At 36.3% G+C, this 24,261-nt stretch overlaps 1 long non-coding RNA gene across 1 annotated transcript in view; it reads left to right on the top strand.

The window, feature by feature from the left end:
- The window catches only part of LOC144456709 (uncharacterized), a 180,153-nt gene that overhangs the window by 27,465 nt on the left and 128,427 nt on the right, over window positions 1–24,261 (top strand). The window contains exon 2 of the long non-coding RNA XR_013485731.1: window positions 6,809–6,933. This is a non-coding gene — a long non-coding RNA (uncharacterized LOC144456709). The remainder of the gene's footprint in view (window positions 1–6,808; window positions 6,934–24,261) is intronic.

Below are 24,261 nucleotides of genomic sequence, written 5' to 3'. Positions count from 1 at the left end.
CAAAGTTAAGTTAGACTATTAATTTTAATTTATCAACTATAACAGATTTATTTCATGTCAGTTGAAAACAAGGACAAAACCAAATGAAACTTTTTCCTGGTAGCATATGCGATAAATCTCTTCTATTTACTCATTTTTAATCAAATTTTATTTTTATTAACAAACATTTATCTTCTCTCTATCCAGACCTCTGCATATTCACCTCCCCTGCCCCCCAAAAAGAAAAAAAAAGCCTTTGTAAGAAATGTGCAGTTAAGTCAAACACATTTCCAAATTAGCCATGTCCAAAAATGTATGATGAAAGGGATAGTTTCAGGGAAACCTGGAAAGACTTGTTTTCTCTTTAAAAAAGTATCAGTACCTTATATTTCCAAAGCACTTTGTGGTTTTCAAAGTCCCTTAACATATAAAGACAATGGCATTATCTATTTGATTTGACTAGCAATTTGTTAAAGTAAATGAAGGATCATAATTCTAGATTTGGAAAAGACCTCAAAAGCCACCAAATCTGACTGAATCATTTTACTGTTAAGAATACCATAGTACAGGGGAAACTAAGGTACTGGGAAATTTGTGACTTCATTAAAATTACTCAGTAGTAAGACAGAGTAGATTGAAAACCAGCCTTGGAGTTAGAATAATCTGGGCTTAACTTGTGTCTCTGTGTGATTCTGGGCAAATGACTTACTCTGTGTGCCAGGCAGCTCTCTGAAATGATAAATTGCATTGTAAGTTGCCAGTCTTCATTGATAGAAAATGTTTCTTCACTGAGAGTTCCCTAAACTAATAGAGAATCTAATCTCTAAGGCCTAATGGGGCTCACAAGTCTGAACAAAACCAAGAAAAGTATTAGATGCTTTCAAATGTATTTGCATTATAATATGTCAAAAATGTTTCATTGTAAATACAGGAGCAAACATTTTAATGTGGCTTACTACTTGGAAGAAAGATGAAGAGCTAGCCATTGTAAACTATAATAAATTCTCTATCCTCTTGCCAGGTCAGACAATGGGATATTGGGTTTAATTTAATATCTTGTTTGAGAAAGCTGTTATTTCTACCACACTGTAGATTACTAGTTTTTAGAGAAGTAGAAAAAAACCAAAAATGCTTGATACGTAAATCATGCTGGACGCAATTTAATCTTTCTTTGATGATTTAAGAAGTATTTGTGAATCTTCTAGTAGCACAGAATCATCATGTATATCAGTTATCAGTACTAGTGAAAATAGGGTTCCAGGTAACAGAATTATGGTCCAATTAGTGTATATTAGGTAAGTACTTTTAAAAGCTTGCTTTGTTTTTCAGGCAATTGGGATTAAGTGAATTGCCCAAGGTCACACAGCTAGTAAGTGTCAAGTGTTTGGTCTGAGGCCTATTTTGAACTCAGGTCCTCCTGACTTCAGGGCCGGTGTTCTACCCGCTGTGTCACCTAGCTGCCCCTAAAAGCTTGCTTTATTGTACACCTCAATGGAAATACAGACTTGGACTCTGGTATTTTTTAGAAACAAAAGTGTGCTGGCTCTTTACAATAGACTTCTCTTCCCCCATTACCAGTCCTAACTGGCCTTAGGGTTTTGTGCGTGTTTTTCCTTTGTTTAGATGTTTTTGTTTTTTCAATTATCCAGGAGAAAAATAGTAGACAGAATTTAAAATACTCAAAAAGTAGAAAGGAAAATAGGATACAAGCAAAATACAAAAAAAAAAAGCAAGATTGGAGAACCAGGAGGCAAGGAAAAAAGTTTACTCAGCTATCATTAATGAACAGACATGAGAACCAGGGATTGTTTCAGATTTACACACTGAAAGCACAAGTAAAATAATGCTAATACTCAAACGGATCTAGCATCTTAGTAATGTGGCTATTACTTCCTATGATGCAGACTGCAATGTCTCCATGCTTGTCCATCCTGCACAACTGTTGCACATACCCAACAACAACAGTAACTGCTGCTGCTGCTGCTGCTGCTGCTCCTGCTGCTGCTGCTGCTGCTACTACTACTACTACTACTACTACTACTACTACTACTACTACTACTACTACTACTACTACTACTACTACTATACTATCACTACCACCACCACCACCACCACCACCACCACCACCACCACCACCACCACCACCACCACCATTACTACTACTAAGTTCACCATAAACAATACAACTAAGAAACAGAGCTTTCCTTGTATCTTCTTGCTGGTGTAGTGGATAGAACACTGGGCCTAAAATCAAGAAGAACTGAATTCAAATCTGGATTGAGACGCTTACTAGCTGTGTGACCTTGGGCAAGTCACTTAACCTCTGTCTGACTCAGTTTCCTCATATGTAAAATGGAGATAATAATAGCACCTATCTCCCAGGGTCATTGTGAGGATCAAATGAGATAATAATTGTAAAACCCTTAAAACAGTGTCAGGCACATAGTAAAAGCTATGTAAATGTTAGTAATTATTATTTTTATCATACATTTCTTTGGTTGCATCCTTTATATCACTTGTCCTGCATAATTTCTATTCATAATATGTTGTACATCCAATATTTATTTCTTCATTGCCTTTTTTTTAAGGCAATTGGGGTTAAGTGACTTGCCCAGGGTCACACAGCTAGTAAATGTCAAGTGTTTGTTCTGAGGCTGGACTTGAGCTCAGGTCCTCCTGGCTTCAGGGTCAGTACTCTATCCACTGTGCCACCCAGCTGCCCCTTCTTCATTGCCTTTTGAGGAGATCCTCAATTTCATTTCTTTGGACACTGTAGTCTTTTATAACTTGTCCATACAACTTCGCTGGGATATCGGTATTAAAAAGATGGGCTTTTCTTTCAGAGAATCCTTAAAAGAACTGAATAATTAGTGCAGTGCCTGGTAGGCATTTAATATGTGCCTACTGATTGGTTGATTAATTAATTTTATAAACCATGGGCATGTACACATACATGCACACACGAAGATTAATATACTCTCTAAGTCTTCTCAGATACTGCAACACTTGTCTCTATAATCTTTCATAGATCACTAACGTTGGCTTAGTAATCATATTAGCCAAGTTTTTCAGTCTTTAGGATTTAGTTTATGAAGATCTGGGGACTTGAACTCATTGAAGGTAGCTAAGTGCTTTAATGCTATTTTTCTGCTCTTGTTTCAACTCTCTCCTGGAGAATTTTGTTCTGGGTCTTCTAATCCAAAGATCAAAAAACAGCACAATAAACAGAAAAAGGGAAGTTAGGAATAAGTTTGGGAGAGAATAATTCACTTTGGGACCCACTGAGTTTGAAATGTCAATAAGGTTCTCCATTGGGGATATTTGAGCAGATTGTTGGAAATATGGTACCAAAGTTCAGGAGTGTAGTGGTTATAACATATTTATTGAATAAACAGATTTTATTGCTTGTTGTTTTTATTTATTCATTCAAGAACCACGTGTTAAGCATTTACTGTACTCAAAGCATAGTACTAAATGTGAAATTAGAAATGAAATGATCTTGGTTCCTGTCTACATGGTGTTTATAATCTAGCTTTTTTATGTTAATTGCAATTTAAGAGATTATTTAAAATTAATTAAAATCTGATTAAAACCTGCATATATTATAAGCCCTGTGGTTATAAGTTTTGCTAAATAAGTGGATACATCAAAAATCTATGATAAAACCTGAGTTAAATATGTTATCAGGAATCCTGTCCTTCATAACTTAATTTTTACTGATATTTTCATCCATCTACCCTACAAATAACTGATATTTATAATGTCCTGAAGCAAACAATGCGTGAAATCATCAAAAAATGTAATGTTCAATATATTTGTTGTATTATATGTTTAATTGTTGTTCAGATCGTCAAAAACTGTTCATGTCTATATGACATATGTGCATATATGTGTGTGAGTAAATGACAATGTTTATTAATAAGAATATGTGCTTAATCAAATAACTGGTTCTCTGATCATGTTGGACGAATTTGCTGTAACGAAAGCTACATTGAAAGCTTTTAAGCTTCTAATTGTGTCCTACTCTTCTAGTGTCAAAATGTGAACTAAACTTGGTCTCATTCAATATTCTGACAACTCTGCCCTGGTTCCCAACAAAATCATTTGAGAAAAGGAAAATGTTTATACATATTAATAATTAGGTAGCAGACCTTTACTGGAATGATCTCCATTTATCCATAAAAATTTCCCTGAAGTACACCTTCATATACAGGGATCTGTTAAAAATACAGTTTTAAAATTAAACAAATTATAAAATTTTTTAAAAAATAAAATAAAAAGGTAGTTAAAATATAAAATGGTCCTTAATCCTATGAGGTCCCCTGGTTCCATAATGATTTGTAGGATGTTAGGTTAGAGCTGGGAGGAGCTTAGAGACAATTTAGCTCAGGGGTCATCAAACTAAGGCTAGGTCTGTGGGCCAACTGTGGCCTGTAACCTGCTCTTGGAAGCCCCAGTGACTCAGGGTTTTTACATTGAATGTTAAAATGTAAAACATAGCCCTAGCTCCTGGCCTGTACAAAGATGGGCAGCCTTCAGGCCGTAGTTTGCCAATCCCTGACTAGTCTATTCCTAGTATTTTGCAGATTCAGGAGCTGAAGCTCAGGGTGGCTGTTTATTGCCCAGTGTTTGCATCAGGTACTAAGTGTCGGAGCCTGGAGATACACCAAGGTCCCTTAGCTCTGTATCCAGTTTTCTCTACATACTGCTGATTGTGGTGGAGTGGCAGAGAAAGGGGATAGGAGAGGTTAGAGATCACAGTAATTAGACCATCTACAAACATTTATATCTCTAAGTATTTAGATAATTGATTATTATCACTTTTTAAAAAATGTTTCTCCTTGAAGATATTTTTCTTGCCCACATCCCAGAGGTCTTTACAATTGCTGTCCCTTTGAGTCTTTGTTTTATCTTGATCCATTCCTGGATCTACAATTTAGCCTATAGCTAAGTCTGGTTCTGCCCTAAGATGAAGCACAGATCCTTCATCATGGTTCTAGTTGGCATCTAGGCCTAGTCTATCTAAATGTCTACTTCAAACATGATGTTTTACTGTCAGGATCCCAGGCTAATTGTCTTTTATTTTTTTATTTCAAAATGAGCACCAACATAGCTCTGGTATGAGGAAAAAAATGACACATTTATAAATCATCAGTGTCTCCCCCCCCAAAAAAAAATATCCAGTAAGTTTTAGAATTCCTCAGCTTATAATCCCCATAGTATGATACCTTCTTAGTTTTTCTGGTTCATTTCATATTAACTCCCCTCCAAGATTTCTGTGCTTCAGTCACATTGGATTAAGCTATGTTCATTGATCCTTCTCTGCACTCTCCCACTTTGGTTTATTCTCTTCTCATACCTGGAAGTCCTTACTCTTTCTTGCCTTTTAAATTCCTACCCATCTTTTAAAACCCAAGAAAAACTCTACTTGTCCATGAAAACTTCCCTGGCTATCTTCTGTGAGTAGTGCCCTTCCCCTTTGGGTCTTGTATAGTATTTTTTTTTGTATTCCTCTGTCAGGCTTATCACATAAATACTATGTATAGTTATATGTGTTTTGTCTCATCCCCCATCAATAGTGCAAATTCCATGAAGCCTTTGATTGTGTCTTGTTAAAACTTTGAATCTCCTAAGTGCATATAAGCATGTAATAAATATCTGTTGAATGAACAAAGCCTTAAGGTTTTTGTTCATTTTCAAAGCTGAAGTCATTAGATATACACTAAGCCAATGGATGCTAACACTTCCCAGAAACTTAGGTTGCCATTCCTGCTTATATTCTGATAAATTTGTTTCTCAAATACCCATTCTCTATCTCTAGGTCAAGAGAACAACTGTCCCTGATTCTGTCTTTCTTCAATATCATAAATGCTTAAAGAATAGAGTAACATATGTCATTTACAACAGTTATAAAAGAAATACTACTTTTCTACAAAAGCAGAGTTAAATGCCAAAAGTTAGAGAAGGATCAACGTGGACTAGTCATGACAGGAAAGAAATGAGTCATGGAATGCTTTTGAAGGATGGCTAGGATATTGATAAGGAGAAAGGAGTAAATTGATTGGATGTATAAAACATAAAACATTACATCTTTATTAAAAGAACAATAGAGACCAAATGCTTATAATTTGATGTATATTTTAATTTCACCTAAGGAGCTTATTTAAGCTTATTTAAAGAAAACCAACAGTGAACTGATTTCTTCAGTGGACTGTTCTTTTATGAAGTGAATCATTTTCTTCTAATTTATCATTTTGTAAGTTTGGGTTTTTCATTTGAATTTGAATTTCTTTTAAAGAGAGACAAATGAAATGATTTTTAAAAAGATTCTGATCATAAATAAGTCAGATTGAATAATTATAGGATTTTAAGACTACAGGGGGTCTTAGAGATCAGTTAGTAGAACCCTCAGGCCTTTTAACATGAGGAAACTGAAGCAACTGGAAATCAAGTGATTTCCACCAAATCACAGAATCAATCACTGAGAGAAATGGAACCAGAAGTCTCTTGACTCTGTCCAACTTCCTTTCTGCTTTACCACATAGTTGCTGATAATGTTGAGTTTGAATATATTGACAGTCATAACATGGTTGTAATCATAACTGCTTTGCTGAATAAATGAAGTGTGCTGGTCCTTTTGCATGGTAAGTTGTAATTGAAATACTATTGAACTTATTGAATTTGAATACAATTGAATATTGAATAATTGAATACAATTATTGAAATTGTATTTCAATAAAATCATGTCTTATTTTGTGGTAAAGCAAGAACCTCATAGTTGCCTTTCTTTTGACATGAGAGATTTAAAACAGTTGATCTTTGTTAACAGGCAAAATCCATCTACTGAAGAAAACAACTGCATTGCTCTCTCCAGAAGAAAATGTGCCTTTGATATTAAAGTGTTATGAAGGAGTACAAACGAGAGAGGAGATCTGGCAAATGGCACTAGCCGTGGTGAGTTTGGAATGAAATATATTGGGTCTTTATGGAATGGAAAATGCAAATTTACTAAGGAACAAATGGACAAAGATGGCTGGTTATCCATCGTATTCATTGCTCTAACCCTTGGATCTTCTTTCTGTTCTTTTGGGCACTTCATGACATAAATTCATGACACCTATTTCACATGGGCAAAGGTATGTTAATTATGGGAGTATAGATGTAGAGTCATAAGATACCTTAGACACATAGGCCAATATGTTTCTTGATTGTACATGTTTTCTGCACCATTAGACTGTGAGCTTCTTGAGGGTAGATACTAGTTTTGTTTTTCTTTGTATCTCTATTGCTTAGCACAGTGCTTGACATATGGTAAAGGCTTAATACATATTTGTTAACTCAACTTGACATAGAGTATGGGAAGGGTGTGCTCCCCCCCACCCACACACACTGTAGCAGATGTTACCATTGATTTCTCTTGAGTGGAAAAGGAAAAAAGGATGATGATCATATCTGCCACAGGTTGTGCTTCCATACTGTGAAAACCACTCATATTCTATGCGTGCCTTTACATAGAGGTCTTCTGGTTCAATCCTCTCATTTTATAGCTAATGAAAATGAAGCCCAAAAAAATTAAATGACTTGTCCAAAATCACATAGGTAACATGGGAGAAAACTAGGGTTTGAAACATGACCTCTGACTTCAAATCCATTAACCTTTCCACTCTAATATGTTAATCAATGTTTTAAAGAGAGTAAGCTATTATAATAATGAGGTTTGTAAATTATTTGTGCATCTCAGTAATTAATACTGGTTTTGCTACTTACTGTCTGTGTGACTCTGAGGAAGTGACCTAATCCCTCTGAGCTTCTTTTTCTTCAACTATAAAATGAAGGTGTCAGCCTAGTGTATATCTAAAGCCCCTCTAGTTTTAAATCTATGATTCTTCAGAGTAGGATTTTAAAAGAAGGTTTTGGAACCAAAATAGGCCAAATATTAGTTGCAACAATGCATGTAAGATCATGACTTTGGAGAGAAACATCTGAAGATCCTGCTTTAAAAATTGACTTATCACATAATGAAAAACCTACTGTTATCCATGCTGTCATTATCTGTAGGTTGTTGTGGATTCAGCTGATTTTATTGGTCAAAAGCTACAAGTTGAACCAATTTTTTAGTTAAATCTGAGTAAAAAATTCTGTGGATTTCTTTCATTCTAGTTCTAGATCTTTTCCTCTTAGTCCTAATTCTTATCTGCTATATTCTGGTGTGATGAAGTTTAGTTTTCAGATTCTCTCATTTCATACTGTCATGGTCAAGCATTCTTTTGGGGACTCCATAGACTATGTGGAAATTCTTTTCATTTCCACATATGGAACTCAAGCCTTTACCCAGTGGCTAGTAATGGATTCATATGGCACAGGCAAATCTTGACTGCATACGTGACTGAAAATCAGATACTTCTCTATTTCAGAATATCCATGATTTCACAGGTGTGTTGCCACTTTCACTGATGGAGGCTTCAGTCCTTCCCTACCTTAGTAGATAGTCTTTGTGGCTTGATTCTGCCAAAAAAAAACTATGAGCTGGTACCTAACCTAGTGATGTAACTATGCAAGCTTAGTCAGACAGGTCCTCACATGGCACACAGTCCATCCCTTCATTTTATTGATGATAAAATAGAGAGTGTAATTGACTTGTCTGTTAGGTTCACAGATCTAGTAAGTGTCACAGGGGCTTGAACCAAGCCTTCTGACTCTAAGACCAGTACTCCTTCCACTGATCCATACTTCCTTTTCAGTATTGAATTAAGGTTAAAAACTCTTTTTCTTTATGATTCCAGAAAGACTTTTATGTTCTGTCCTTCAGTTTTTCTTTTGTTATTTAAACAGTGCTATACTTGAGTTAGATGGTCATTTCTTAAATGACATTTCCAGCAAATTCTAGGAAACCCTATTCTCTATGTTTTGGATAGCCTTCTGGAATGAGACGGAAATGGGGGAGGGAAGGACAGAAGGAAAACAAATGTAAGTTGGACTCAGATCAGTGAGATAATGTCTAATATGGCCAAAATGAATTTGGCAGATGTTTTTCTCCTATTTTTTTCCCACTTTAGAGTTCACATGTTGTAACTTGGAATCCCACTTGCATTTTTTTCATACTTACATTTTTATTCAACTTTAGTAACTAAACTGTATCTTTGGATTTTAGCCAGGAATGAATATCGAGGAAAAGTTTTGATGTGGATATTTGAAGGGAGAAAATGTTACCATTTATACGCTCCCACTCCCTTTCGTCTTCCCTATTCCAGGGGTATTGAACCCCTGGTTGCCAATGAACAAATCCTTTCCACTTACCCCAGCGGTCTGCTCCTTTTTTCTCGTCACCTCAACTCTGCTCCCCTTGTGAGCCACTCTAACCCATCCAGGGTTCCCTCTGGAATTCTGGCTCTAAAATTAACAAACATTTTCATAATATACCTTTTTCTTTTTCATTCCTTCCCTCTTTTGGCTCCTTGACAATACTACTTTCCCTGGCTACTCTGCTGCACTTCTATACTTTATCTTATGCCTTAACCCAGTCATGGTAGAGGAGTTGAAATATTAACTTGTTCCCCATGACACTTCCAGACTCTTCCTCTACCACTTTCACTCAGGAAGCTCTTCTTCTTTGAGGATCATGGCATATAAATTTATTTCCTAACCTAGAACCTTGTGGCCATTATCTGCCGACCCTCCTGGCAAATCTCTTTATCATTCCAGCTTTTCTCAAGCCTCACTTCTCCTAAATCTACTCTTCACCTTCATGGAGTCCTTTAATTTTTCTTCTCATCAGAGAAGATGGCAGGGATGTTAGAAGGAGAAGGTAAAAAGCATTCCAGAGCTGAGGGGTAGCCACTGCAAACAAAGTAGGTAGAGTAAGGAACATCTTTAATCTGTCTTCTCTTCTCCTTTCTTAGAGACCTCCTCTGATTTTGCTTTCCTTTACTATCCAATCTCAACCCAGTTGTTATCCATTTCAACTCTATGGTGTCCTTTGCTCTTGAATCTCTTGGCCCCTTGTTGTATCACTGCTCTCTTTTCTTGACAAACATTGGCAAGATTACTTCCATCATCTACCTCCTCTGCTGCTACTCATGAGCCAGGGAACCAGCTAGAGGAAGTTTTACAGTCGGCATGACAAGGTACATTACAAAATCACAGGTCTAACCTCAACTGGGCCATTACTATAGCAAGACTATATTTGCTTAAGACCAGTCTGATCATGTAAGTCTCCTATTTAATCAATTCTAATGGCCTCTATGATCAAACATAAACTCCTTTTAGTTTTTAAATCTCCATACAACATGACCTTAATCTATCTTTCCAACTTTATGGAACATTACATCCTGCCCCCCAATACTTTGTGATCCATTCACCCAAACCAGCTTTTGCTCCATTCCTCACAGAGGCAGTCCATCCCCTATCACTTTGCCTCTGCCCAGGACATCTTTTAGATTACTGCAAAAGCTTTCTGAGTGTTGTCCCTACTTCAAGTCTCTCATTACTTCAATATATCTTATAATTGGCTACTAAAGAAAGTTTCTTAAAGCGCATTTCTGATCATGTCATTCACCTCCTTAATAATTGCCAGTGGCACCTTTGTTTTTGATCCAAGATCAAATATGAAGTCCTGGCCCTTTCCCACCTTCGTGTCTTCTCATATTTTATTTTCTATTGGGTATATGGTCCAGCCAAGCTGTCCTAATTGATCCACCTCCTTTTTTTGTCCTGGCTTTATCATCCCTGGAATGTTTCTTCACCTTTACCTCCTGACATCCCTGGTTTCTTTCAAAATTCTGCTCAAATGTTGTTTACATGTTGTCTACCCAATTAGTGTGTAAGTTATTCGAGGGCAGAGATTGTTTCTGTGTTTCTATCTTTCTGTGTATTCCTAGCACTTAGCAAAGTGTCTGGCATATAGAAAACACTATTAAATGGTTGTTAATTGAGTGATTGTTTGGAAATTCAGTCAAGGGTTTCATTTTTATGAACCTTTGAAGCAAAAAAGTTAAATGCTATTTGCTTAATAAATCTATGTTACTAAGTTTTAGTTAAAATTCTCTCACTCCCTAAAACAGTACTTTAAGTCAGATGGATAATTTTTCTTCCTGGTATTCAGTCTGGGCCCAAGTACATCTCTAGTTCTTTTCTTGGTGTTTGCTAGTAAGTTAGAGGTTGTCCCCGCATTGGAGCAGTATCCTAAGGAAAAAAATGGTGAAGCCCAGGGGATAAGCTTGAATGCAATGCTTTGGATAATAGGCAAAAAAAAAAAAGAATGGTACAAGAACAGAAGGAAAATAAATGTAGGTTGGCCTTATATAGCTCCCATGACTGGAAGGACCTTGGAAGAACTATTATCTCTCTTCATGAAAACAGAAATGTACTTAAATCACCTGAATCATGGGTGCCAGAGAATCAGGCTTTTTCAATTCAGTTCACAAATCATATCTTGGATATTTGCTATAATGCTGAGTACTGGAAGATAATAATACAAATAAGACAAGGCCCCTTTCCTTCTAGAGCTTATCGTATAGTGAGGTAGGGAAGAGAGGTACTACATACACTTCATGATAATTTAATTATAATAAAAAGTTAAATATAAGTACAGAAAGAGAGTTATAAAGTCATATACACACATATATGCATATGCAATTGCCATATCTCAAATGCCAAACCCTTATTGGAGAAATACAAATTTTTTCCCATTTGACCTCTTCCTTTCTTATCCCAGGTTTACTAATTTTGTTTGCATAGAAGTTTTTCAGTTTCATGTAATCAAAGTTACCTGTTTTACCTTCTATGATTGTCTCTGTTTCTCTAATTTGTTTAAGAATTTGTCTCCTACCCATAGCTTTGAAAGTTATATTGTCTCCTTGTCTACTTTTAAAAAAATAATATAATCTTTATTATTCAGATCTCATATGTATTTAGAATGTATTGTGGAGTATGGTGTAAGATGTTGGTCTGTGCCTAATTTCTACCATACTGCTTTCCAATTTTCCAAGCAGTTTTTAATTAAATAGGGAATCCTTTTCTAAGGAATTTGTGTGTTCTGCTGTTTTGAAGGCTGGGTTTTTATTTTTAATTCCATTGCTTCTTAGTCTTCCTTGTCTAGTCTGTTCTATTGTCTTCCTTTTTAATTTTTGTGCAATGCCAGAAGGCTTGGATGACTCCTACTTTATAATTTAGTTTGAGACTTGTAATCCCTTCTTCCTTTTTTCACCTAATTTCCCTTGATATTCTAGATCTGTTATTTTCCTTATAAATTTTGTTAATATTTTAATGAGTTTTTAAAGTATTCTTTTGATAATTTGATTGGGATAGTATTAAAAGTGTAGTCTAATTTTGGGAGTCTTGTCATTTTTTATTATACTGGCATGGCCTAGCCATGAGCATTGAATATTCTCCCAGCTATTTAAATTGTTACTTATTTTTTTAAGACGCATTTTATAATTGAATCTATACAAATATATATTGGTAAATTAATAAGCCAAGTATTTTATACATTTTCTAGTTATTTTAAATGGGATTTCCCTTTCTATCATTGCTGCTTAGATCATTATAATCATTAATATTATAAGAAGAAATCCTATTGATTTTAATTGTCTCAATTAGTATCTTTGCTGATTCCTTAGGATATTTTAAGTAAAAATTTTGTCATTAGAAAATGAGATTTGTTTCATTCCTCTTTATGCCTTTAATTTCTTTCTCATCTTACTGTTATTGCTATCATTTCTAGAACTATATCAAATAATAGTGGGGGAAGTAGGCATCCTTGATTTCCTTCTGTATTTATTGAGAAAGCTTCTAGTGTATTCCTATTGAATATGATGATTCTTCTGGATTTTAGATAAATATTTTTGATATTAAAAAGACTCCCTCTGTGCCTATACTTAATAGGATTTTAAGCACATATGAATGTTATACTTTGTCAAAGACTTTTTCTATATCTATTGAGATAATCATGTGATTTTGGACGTTTTTGCTTATAATATGATTAATCATTTTAATTCTTTTTCTACTATTGAATCATCCTTTCATCCCTAATGTAACTCCAACTTGGTCATGATTTATTGCATGAATTACTTTTGTCTGTTTGACAGGATTTTATTTATTTTTTATTGATATCCATTAATGATATGGGTCTATAGTTCTCCTTCTGTGCATAATCCTTCCTTGGTTTAATTTTTATTTTAGGAGTTTATCTTTGATCACCTGAATCCCAGGGATCACCTCAGGTTTTCCAAATAGGTACAAATTTAATCCAGTTCAATTAAACAAATATTAAATACCTACTGACAGCAAGTCACTATGCTGGAAGATTCAAAGCCAATAATGAAACAGTCTGTTACTATGGAAGAGCTTGCATTCTGCTAGTGGGAAGAAGTACAATCTAAAAACAAATACGTAAATGCATGGTAATTTTAGGAAGGACAGAGTATCCCCAAATGGTTCTGGAAGAGCTGACATTTAAGCTGAGCATTTGTGAAGATACGGATTCCGAGAGGTAGGCATAAGGAGATCTAGGACAAATGCACAGAGATAGGAAACGGAATATTGAGTTGGTGGAACAATTAGTAATCCAGTATGGCAGAAACATAAAGTATGTTAGGGGGAGTAATATGGGGGAAAAGAGTAGGTTAGAGCCGGATTATGGGAAGTTTCCCAACTGGTTTGACGTGCATGTGTCCAAGAAACATGGATGTTTACTCACTTTGAGTTTTTTAGTCAGGATCTACAAAATCTGAATTTATACAAATTTATTTTAAAAGCCTTTGATTCTCCCTTTAATTAACTTGTTTTTATGACTTCTCAAACTATATATTCCCTATTCTTATTTCTAGTTTGCTTTGGGTGAAAATGATGACTTGTGTGTGTGTGTGTGTGTGTGTGTGTGTGTGTGTGTGTGTGTGTGTGTGTGTGTGTATGTGTGAGAGAGTATTAACTAATTTTGCCTTTTTGGTGACACTGATTACCCATTTATCCCTCCATAACTAACAGAGAGACCATGTTTTGTTTTATCTTTTCTGCTGATGTATTTTAAGCATTTTTTTTTCAGTATTCCTTTATACATTTTTGCAAGTTGCATCTCATTTCCTCCTTTAATTTTCTGACCTTGCTTCTATTAAGCCATAACTGAACTGGGGGTGAAAAGTTCAATTTCTAACACAGCTGCTTTGATCAGAGACACATTACAAGAAGCGAAAACAAACAGTCTTGATACTCAGAGAAGGATCAGAATCTTAGTTCTGGAAGAGACTTTAGAAGGAGATAAATCCAACCCTTTCATTTACAGGTGAGATTACTGAGGCCCAGAGAGGAGACGTAAGTTTCCCAAGGTTACATAGATACTAAATGACAGAGTCAATTCTAACATTAAAATCCAGTATGCTTTCCACTTGTGAGCTGTGCTTTCAGCTATTGTTTGGTCTTATTGTTCATTAATCTCAGCTGGGAAGGTATGTTCATGCCTTTGATTTTGTTTCCAAAAGACTTAGTATGAGCAGGTCAATATAGAAATAACAACACTTGCCTTTATACATAGAAATAATTTAATACTTATTGGTTGGTAAATGATCAAGAAATCTATCTTCTAGTGCTGCTATTAGCTATGTGATCTTGAGAGGAATCTCTTAACTTCTTGGGATTTTAGTTTTCTTATGGGGGGCTCTGGTCATGGGAGTACTTGATATAGTAGAAAGGACAAAGGTTTTGGGCTGGTTCAAATACTGACCCTGATAGTGACGGCCTGTGTAATCTTGGTCAAGTTCATGGAAAACCTCCATGGACCTCAGTTTCCTTATTTGTAAAATGAGGGGATTTAAATGAATTGCCTTTGAGAACCCTTTTAGCTCTAGATCCTGTGATTTTTAAAATGGTGATAGGAATGTTTTCCTAAGTAGTATTAAATGTAAAAAGTATAAATCAGTTATTTAAAAAGGCAAAATCTGCAAAAATAATAGTAGGTATTATTATTATTACTATGACACTGGAGAGCCACTGCAACACCTGTTCTTGGAGTCCAAACTGTGTGATCTAATGGAGAAACATGGAAGGAATGTAGTATAATTAATTAAATGCTTGTTGAATAAATAATCAAATACCTAATGTGGATGGCACATACAAAGACAAAAATGAAATAACTCTTGGGGCAGCTAGGTGGTGCAGTGGATAGAGCACCAGCCCTGAAGTCAGGAGGACCCGAGTTCAAATCCAACCTCAGACCAAACACTTGACACTAGCTGTGTGACCCTGGGCAAGTCACTTAACCCCAATTGCCTAAAAAAAAAATGAAATAGCTCCTGACTGCCCTCAAAAATGAATACATTTATGGGGGAAGATGACATGAAAATATATAATAGGTTTTGTTTTTAAAAAATATAAAGTAATTCTCAGGAGGAGTGTACTAGCAACTGGAGGGATCAGGATAATTCTCATGAGGGATGTGGCACTTATGCTGAGCCTTAAAAGAAGCTCCAGATTCTAAAAAACAGAGGAAAGGAGGGTATGCATTTTAGGCAAAGGCTCAGAGGTAGAAGATTGAATGCCATGTATACAGAAGAACAAATGGGCTATTTTAGCTGGAATGTTGCATATAGGAAGGAAAGTAATATACAATGAACCTGGTATGGTAGACTACCATTGATTGAGAAGGACTTGAAATTGTAAACAAAAGTTTTTCTTTTATTGTAGAGAGAAGCTGGGAATGACTGGAGATTCTTAAATAGGTAAATGACATGGTCATGTATGTTTTAGGAATAATAATTTATCAGTTGTGTGAAGGTTGGATTGAGAGGAAAGACACTGGTGGCAAGGAGACCAGTTAGTATTCTGTTGCAGTAGTCCAGAAGAGAGGTAATACTGATCCTCTGAGTAGAGGGGAGACCCAAGGTGAGAAATGGGTTGAAAATGATTAAGTCGAATTTGAGAGAGATAGATCACCTTTGACAAAATGACAAAATCACTATGAATTTATTTTGTGTGTGTATGTGCATGTATGTGTACACATATAAGCATATACATATGCATATGTATACATGCATGCATGCATATAAAATCTTGCCAGTAGGTGGCACAATGCCCAGAGCACTAAGCCTGGAATCAGGAAGACCTAAGTTCAAATACTGCCTCAGACACATTAACTGTGGGACCGTGGGAGAGTCATATAATTTCTGTCTGCCTTGCTTTCCTTATATGTAAAATGGGGATAATAATAGCACCTACTTCCCAAGATTGTTGTAAGGATAAAATGAGGTATTTGCAAAGGCCTTTGCAAATGTTAATAAATGTGAGATTTTTTTTCTCTGAACATGTTATATCACTCCCATAAATCCTTCGAAGTTAGGTAGTATCTTAATTTTCTATTTATATCTCCACTCCATATTATAACTGGAGGAATACTGACATTAAAAAAAGATGGGCCTTGGTTTCAGGGGGAAGCTTTGAGTAATTAAAACCAGAGCAGTAGGCTACCTGGCACATGTGAGGAGCTTTATAAATCTTAGTTTATCTATGGATTGATTAGTTCAGTCTTCTCATTAGAAGCTAAGAACAAAGCCCAGACTAGAACCTGGTCTCTGGTGCACAGTCTTTTGCTTACACTAACTCCACTGCCATCCTACTTTATCACACTAAAGATGTGTATTTAAAAAAAAATCTTCAGTATATTCTTGGCTATTTCTTTGATGATGGAGTAAATGGTAGAATTTTTCTCATCATCCTCAGGAAGAACTTAGTGACACTGGATAACTAGTGAAAGCAGTAACTTCCTCACTGATGAGGCCACAGAGAATGATTGAAAATGTCAAAACAATAAGATGGAATAAAACCCAACCACCTTTGCTGTGTGTTGTTTACATCTCCATATGGCGTGAGTTAGTATTTGGGTTCATTGGCAGTAAATGTGATCCTAAAATGGAGATGTGGTGGAGGATGACTTTTTAAAAATATGCAGTACTACTTAAACCATATAAATGTCACACATTTGCATGTTAATGAAATGTTAGAGTCCTAAGCAGTGGATAGCAAGTAAATACTGAGAAATAAGGATTTATGATGAGTGAAGATGTCAACCAGGCTGGTGATATTGACTGGCAGGGGCATTATTCATTATTGACACTTATTTTCTTCTCTTTTCCCAGATGGATTCTGAAACTTAGTTTTTGCCATCTCTAGCCCATCTATTCCCTCCCCAAATAAGTTGGTTAGGGGACAGAAATGAATGCTCTCTCATTTTCAAGCAGACAGTGGAATTCATAAGGGAACAATTATAAGTCTAATTCTGCTATTTTAATGACATCAATTGAACAGTTCTAAAAGTCAAACTCCACATGATTTCATAGCTTTTTACTACTGAGTGTTTGGGTCTAAATAGCATGTCATTTTTGTGTGTGTGTATATATGAGTTACATGTGTGTGCGTACATGTGTGTGTGTCCATGTTTAGCTTATAACTTGAAGTCATAGAGATCTCTTCTCATCCTTTCCTTTCTTTCTTCCTTATCTCCTTTATCCTCTATCTTTCTGTGTGTGTCTTTAGGCCTCTGTCTTTGTCTTTCTCTGCTTCTGTTTCTCTGCCTCTTCCTATGTGTGCATCTCCCTGTGTGTCTCCTCATTTTCTGTCTCTTTCTTCCTCTCCTATGTCCCCCCTTCCTTCCCCTCCTTCCTGTTTCTCTCTTCCTTATCTATCTTATTGATGTTATAGGAACAAGCAAGGAAAGATAGATAGTAGAGAAAATCCTTGCATATTTGCCTTAGCATGGAAAACTGTCTGCTTTCAGAGCATGTTTCTTCTTCTTTCCTATACAGGAAGCTGTGGAAATTCTGTGGATTGAATTTCCCTATGGTTCAGTGTTACTTAATTGACTGTAGTCTCTGGAATACAATGGTCAGTCTGTTCCCATCCTCTGCCGTGTTGAGAACCTACCGTGATATTTCACTGGAAAACCTGAACAAGCTAATGATTAACTTCAGTTCCTAAGTAGCTATGTCTAGTAAAAACTGGCAGAATATTGGGACATTCCTGCCTTTTCTCTTTATGATGCCAAAAATGGAATATGGCTTCCCCTTTACTTCAGATTTCTTCTTTATCTTTTTAAAAAATAGATTTTATTTTCTGTTTCATATTTGACTATGTAAGGCCTATTTATATTTTAAATAGGTGTTTGATGCTTTCTGTAGTTTGAGTTGACAAACCCTTTTGGGATAGCATGTAATAATAAAACAAATTCATAAAGTGGCATTTGGAGAACTGCAAAGCCCAGGCAATGCTAGAAATAGGCTTAAGTCTATGGTGGCTCTTGCCAGGTACAAGATGACCGAGAATGAAATGTCAGACAGACCCATTGGGTAGATTATTAAATATCTACCATGTGTATAGCATTGTAGTATAGACACAAGAATTAGGGACAAAACTCTAGAGTCTGGGAGAATAAGGGGATCAGAGCCAGATCCCAGTCCTTGAACTGAAATACCAGACAGGGAACCAAGATGGGGACAGTAATACAAAGGCACAAGAGAAAGACTTGATGTTTTAACAGACTGGAGTATAAAGTTAAAGTGAGGCCATTAAAAAACAAACCCTGGGTCTTAAATTCTGATTAGAGGGCCAATTAGTGCTAGAGTCTAGAGCAGAGGTGGGGAACCTGTGGCCTTGAGGCCACGTGTGGCCTTCTAGGTCCTCAAGTGTGACCCTTTGACTGAATCCAAACTTTACAGAACAAATCCCATTAATAAAAAGATATGCTCTGCAAAACTTGGACTCAGTCAAAAGGTTATACCCAAGGATCCAGAAGGCCACATGTAACCTTAAGGGTTCCCTACCCCTAATCTAGAGTGTAGGTAAGGGTAGGTGGGTACGAGGGGAGATGTAAGATTGGAGAATATCTTTATCTGGAAAGAAGAAAATAAAGATATAGGGATCCAATCTAGTCATTAAAGAAAGTGCTTTGAGCTTGACTGCATCAATCTTAGAAGAAAACAATGCTGTAGTTACTGGGACCTACTTATTTCTTTTGAAGTAGTTTTAAAACTCAGAGTGCTATGAGGATCAGGATCCACATAATTTATATATTTATTGGCTTTTTCTTCATCATTTTCCTTCATCAAGCCAATCTCTTTGTAGCATCTAAGAAATACACAGCAGAGCCAAGTGGAAAGAATATATGGCTTTGAATCACAGGTGGGTCATGGTTATATTATAAAAGCATAGGAGACTGGAGGAATATATAAATGTTTTGTATATAGGGGCTGAAAAATGTTTCTATTAATCAATGCTTCTCCCTGTTATTTACTGTACAATTCTGTTCCAGTTGTTATTTAATTAAAAATTCCTGCCAGGGCTTTTAGTAAAGAGTATTTTGAATGGAGACAATGAAGCAAATGTTAGCCTCCATAATGAACTGGAGTAGTGGTGTGACTCAACAGCGGAGTGCGATACCCATTAGATAAATGGACTTGCCATTTACCTCCTGTGATACTTTGAGTAAATCAAATAACTTTTCTGAATTGCAGTTTCCTCATCTCAAATACGGGAAGATTCTATCACCAATCTTACAGGTTTTGATGGAAGCTCAGGTTAAGATTTCACTTAAGGAAAAACATCCTAACCATTAGACCTATCTAAGAGTAGAATGGGCTGCTTCCAGAGGTATTGGGTTTTCCCTCACTGGGTCATGAGAAGGACACTAGATGACTACTTATCAAAGATATTAGAGAGGAAAATTCTATTCCAGTGTTGAACCAGTTGATTTTTGAGGTTCTTTTCTTCTTTGAGATTATGTAGTTCTATAAGGATCAAATGAAACAGGATATTTAAGGTGATATACAACTATAAAAGGCTATATAAATATTAAGTATTTATTATGACTGTGAGGGGGCAGGTATACGAATAGAACCAGTCAGAGTTTAAGTCCTGATTCTGACATCTACTGTCCATGGACCTTTGGTAAACCTTTTATCCTGTTAGTGCCCTTGAAAAAGGCAAATCTCTAAAAACAGAAGTTAGAGAAAAGTTTCTGACCTACGTGGGTACCTTGAAATTTCTTGCACCAATGAAATTGCAAGTTCAATCCTGATTCCTGCTTGTTCAGTCATGTCTAACTCTTCGTGACCCCATTTGGAGTTTTCTTGGCAAAGACACTGAAGTAGTTTGTCATTTCCTTCTCCAGATCATTTTACTAATGAGAAAGCTGAGGCAAACTGAGTTAAGTGACTTGCTCAGGGTTACACAGCTAATAAGTATCTGAAGCCAAATTTGAACTCATGAAGATGAGTCTTTCGTGCACTGTGCCACCTAGCTGCCCTATACCTTTCCCTCATGATTATGTTGTTGTCCATCACCTCCATAACTGAAATTGTCTTCTCCCTTTGCTTCTCTGATGGCACATGGTGTTGTTTCTCTTCCTATACCTTTGGTTCCTCCTTGTTCCTTCTTGGGCTCTTGAGCTTTCTCCTTTGGTCTCTCAAATGTGGATGTCCTACAGGTCTGTCCTGTGTGCCATTTTTCTTTCATAAGATTTTAGGATCATAGGCATAGAACTGGAAGGGAACTTAGAGATAATTTAGTATAACCCTTTTATTTTACACATGAGGAAACTGAGCCCCAATAAGATTAAGAGGCTTACCCAAGATCACATAGGTAGCAAGTAACAGAGCTGAGACCGGTACTCATGTTCTGTGATTCAAAGTTCAGTGTCCTTCTATGGTCACTATTACCCTTGGAGATATTAACCACTTTCAGATTATCATGTGTCACCCTTACACTGGTAACTCCCAAATGTACATCTTTAGTCATTATGTCTTTCTTAATTTTTGGTTTTGCATTGCCAATTACCTTCTGGACATCTCCATCTGTATGTCCTGCTGTTACCTCAAACACAACATGTCTAAAACTGAGTACCATGTTTCCCTCCCTACCAGCTGCTCCTCTCTCTCTCTCTCTCTCTCTCTCTCTCTCTCTCTCTCTCTCTCTCTCTCTCTCTCTCATTCTCTCCCACACTCTTTCTCTCCCCTCCCCCACTCAGTCCAAGATAGCATTTCTTTTCCTTTCTTATAAAGTTGTAATTGGCTCCTTTCTCTCATACTGTCTGTTGCAGACACACTTATTTTTTTTTCAGTCCCTATGGCTGTCACATTATTCTTGGCCTTAATCAAATCATGCCTGGATTATTGGAATAGTCTCCTCACTGTCTCCCTTTCCCAGTCTCTCCACTGTCCAGTCCATCCTGCAAATTGTTACCTGATCAACCTTCAGAAGTAATCACTTTGCACATGTCAGCACTTCTTCCTCATAAGTTTTCAATGTCTCCCAATTTCCTATAAGATAAAATTGAAATGTAGCTTGATATTCAGTGTTCTTGCAGGTCAGCCTCTCTACTTTTCTAACCTTATCTCAACCATCCTAAACAAAAACAAAATCTCTGCCTTAATAAATGTCATCTTCTCATTATGCCCTGATGGAAACCATTTTTGTGACAGTGATCACAACTATGCTTTTGCCATCCAGTCTGCCTGGAATGCCCTCCTCATTTCTCATAAAATAATAGACATTACAAAGAAGACCATACCATTTTTGGATAACTAATTGTTAAGAGACCTCTTCTTTACAGTACAATTTCATATTTTTTTTGAATTTAGGGTGACCCATTGGCTTCCTGTGTGATATTTGTGTGGTGGCTAGATATATTCATAGAAGCTGCTATTTTAGTCCTCTGACTGCCAATAGTATCAATTCTCTCCCTCTCCAAAGAGTTTCGTCATAATTATGACTGAGTTGTGTCATATCCTTTTCATTCTCTTGCTCTCTGGTGGAGTTGCCAACGCTGCTCACTGGTGCAGTAAAGCCCCCAAATGGTGGGTAGCCAGAGGCGGGGTGATACAAAAACTGGATCATCCTTCCTTGAATAACTTAAAGTTGACCATATGGCACTAGAGAGCAAAATCTGTAGTAGGAATGCTCTTCATATATTTATAAGTCCAATTTAGATAATGTCCTAATGTTAATATTTTTCTTCGTCAGATATTGTAACTGAGTTTATAATGGTTTCCATTGCAATCCCTTGCCTCATTAATGCACACATGAAAAGCTCTCCTTGAGACTTTCTGTGACTGATCTTAGCTAAAAATATCCTTTAGGAAAGTATAAGAAAAATTCTTCTTCTTTTTTTTTTTTTTGCTAGGCAATGGGGTTAAGTGACTTGCCCAGGGTCACATAGCTAGCAAGTGTTATGTGTCTGAGGTCGGATTTGAACTCAGGTCCTCCTGAATCCAGGGCCGGTGCTCTATCCACTATGCCACCTACCTGCCCCCAAGAAAAATTCTTATAATTTTTTATGATAACTTTTACTAATTGGTATCTGTGTAAACTATAAATTGCTATATACATGTGACATACTGATGTTGTTTATTTTTAATGTTCATTGTTCTATTACTTATACTGTTCTTAGGTAGTGAATGAATGAATGAAAAATAATTTATTAAACACCTGCTATGTGTCAGGGACTTTATTAAATGCTGGAGATACTAGTACAAAAAGCAATATAATATCTGCTGTCAAAGAACTTAGGTCCTCATAAATGAAGGCAACACAAACAGGGTGGCGGTTGCTAGGAAGAGGTGTTTTGGTCTAGGAAGATAATTAGTAACAGTCACTAACATTTACATTATGCTTACTATCTTTTAGGCGCTGTGCTGAGTACTTTACAATATCTCATTTGATAATTAGAATTAGAGGACAGTTGAATGCCTGTCCTTTTCAGGAAGGATAGTGTTGACATGATTACTGTTCCCAAAGTAAGATGTGGAAAATGGTAGTGCTGCAGTGGTAGACAAGTTAAGTCATGGCATAAAATGATTAAATTTGTGTGTATTCTAGTGCATTATCTACATTTGATGAACCTTCAACAATCACAAACGTGCAAATCCCCAAAGTAGAAATTACTGTGAATGAAAATGAAACACAGTAGCACAGTCTGAAAATGTCCAGAATGTGATCCGAGTGACAATCAGGTTCAGTTCTTTGTGGGGACTTGAGTTCCCTTGCATGGTCTATGGACCCTTTGAAAAGCTATGTTTGCCCTCCCTTCCATATGCAAATATTTATCTCCTTTCCATCAATCCCTTCTACCCACAATGCAGTGAGAGTCCTTTTATATTTGATATACAAAATGAGAAATGGTCCCAAATTACTTGCAAGGAAACTAAATAATAGAACCTCAAACTCTAAATTCTTGTTCTATTTAATATCTAGTAAACTCTAAAACTTCTTCTATTGGTTTCTCTACTCCTTTTACACAGGATTATAGGTTCCTATTCCAGGGAATTCATCATAGTAAAAAGTAGTTATTTATAATATGTCTGCCTGCATTTATATGATGTTTCCCCCTTCCAAGGGAATATAAGCAGCTTAAGGGCACAGACTATATCCCAGGCTTACAGACATTTAATAAATGTTTGTTTAATTTAGTGGAAAAAAATTAGAAATAATTCATCTGTTGTGTTTTAGTGCTCTTAGAAAGCAATTTAGATTATTATGAGTAAAATTGCATGGGAATAGTTTGTATGCCTCAAAATGAAATCAATACAAGTCAACAAAATGCTATAATAGCCAAAAAAAAGCTAATATGATCTTAAGTAGTTTTGAGAGAGGGATGATACCAAGTACTAGGGAGGTGATATTTCCACTATGCTCTCCTCTGGGTCAGACAACATCTGCAGTACTGTGTAAAGTTCTGTGTGTCACATTTTAGGTAAGGTATTGCCAGAGCGGGTCCATCAGAGAAAAAGAAGGATGCTGAAGGGTCTATGGATCAATAGATCACGCCATTTAAGGACTACTTGAAGGAGATTATTTTTAGCCTAGAGAAGGAAAATTTAAAAAAACAAACAAACAAACCAGGAGGAGGAACTCAGTAGCTGTCTTCCAGTGTTTGAAGGATTGTTAAATTGAAGTAGTTGACTTGTCCAACTTGGCCCTAGGGAGCATAATTAGGAGCAATGGGTAGAAGTTTCAGAGAGATAGATTTAGTCTCCATGTAGTGGTGGGGGTGGATGTGTAGGGTAGAAAACAAAGGACAAACCTCAACAGCTATGATAAAGTGGAAGGGGCTGCTTCAGGAAGCAGAGGGGCCTTCCTTACCAGAGGTCTTCAAAGGCTGCTTGACCATTTGTTGGGAATATTGTAGAAAGGATTCTTTTTCGGGTATGGGCTCTCCTTGTGGACTTCTTCCAGGCCTCCCTGATTTTAAAGTTCTCCAGCTATCTATCATGCTATTTGACCTTCCTTTGGTATTATGACTTTAAT

This window comes from Phascolarctos cinereus, unplaced genomic scaffold (genome assembly GCF_003287225.1).
Source record: "Phascolarctos cinereus isolate Bilbo 61053 unplaced genomic scaffold, phaCin_HiC Scaffold_4;HRSCAF=312, whole genome shotgun sequence".
Classification (NCBI taxonomy): domain Eukaryota; kingdom Metazoa; phylum Chordata; class Mammalia; order Diprotodontia; family Phascolarctidae; genus Phascolarctos; species Phascolarctos cinereus.
This window is presented reverse-complemented; position numbering and strand designations above follow the sequence as displayed.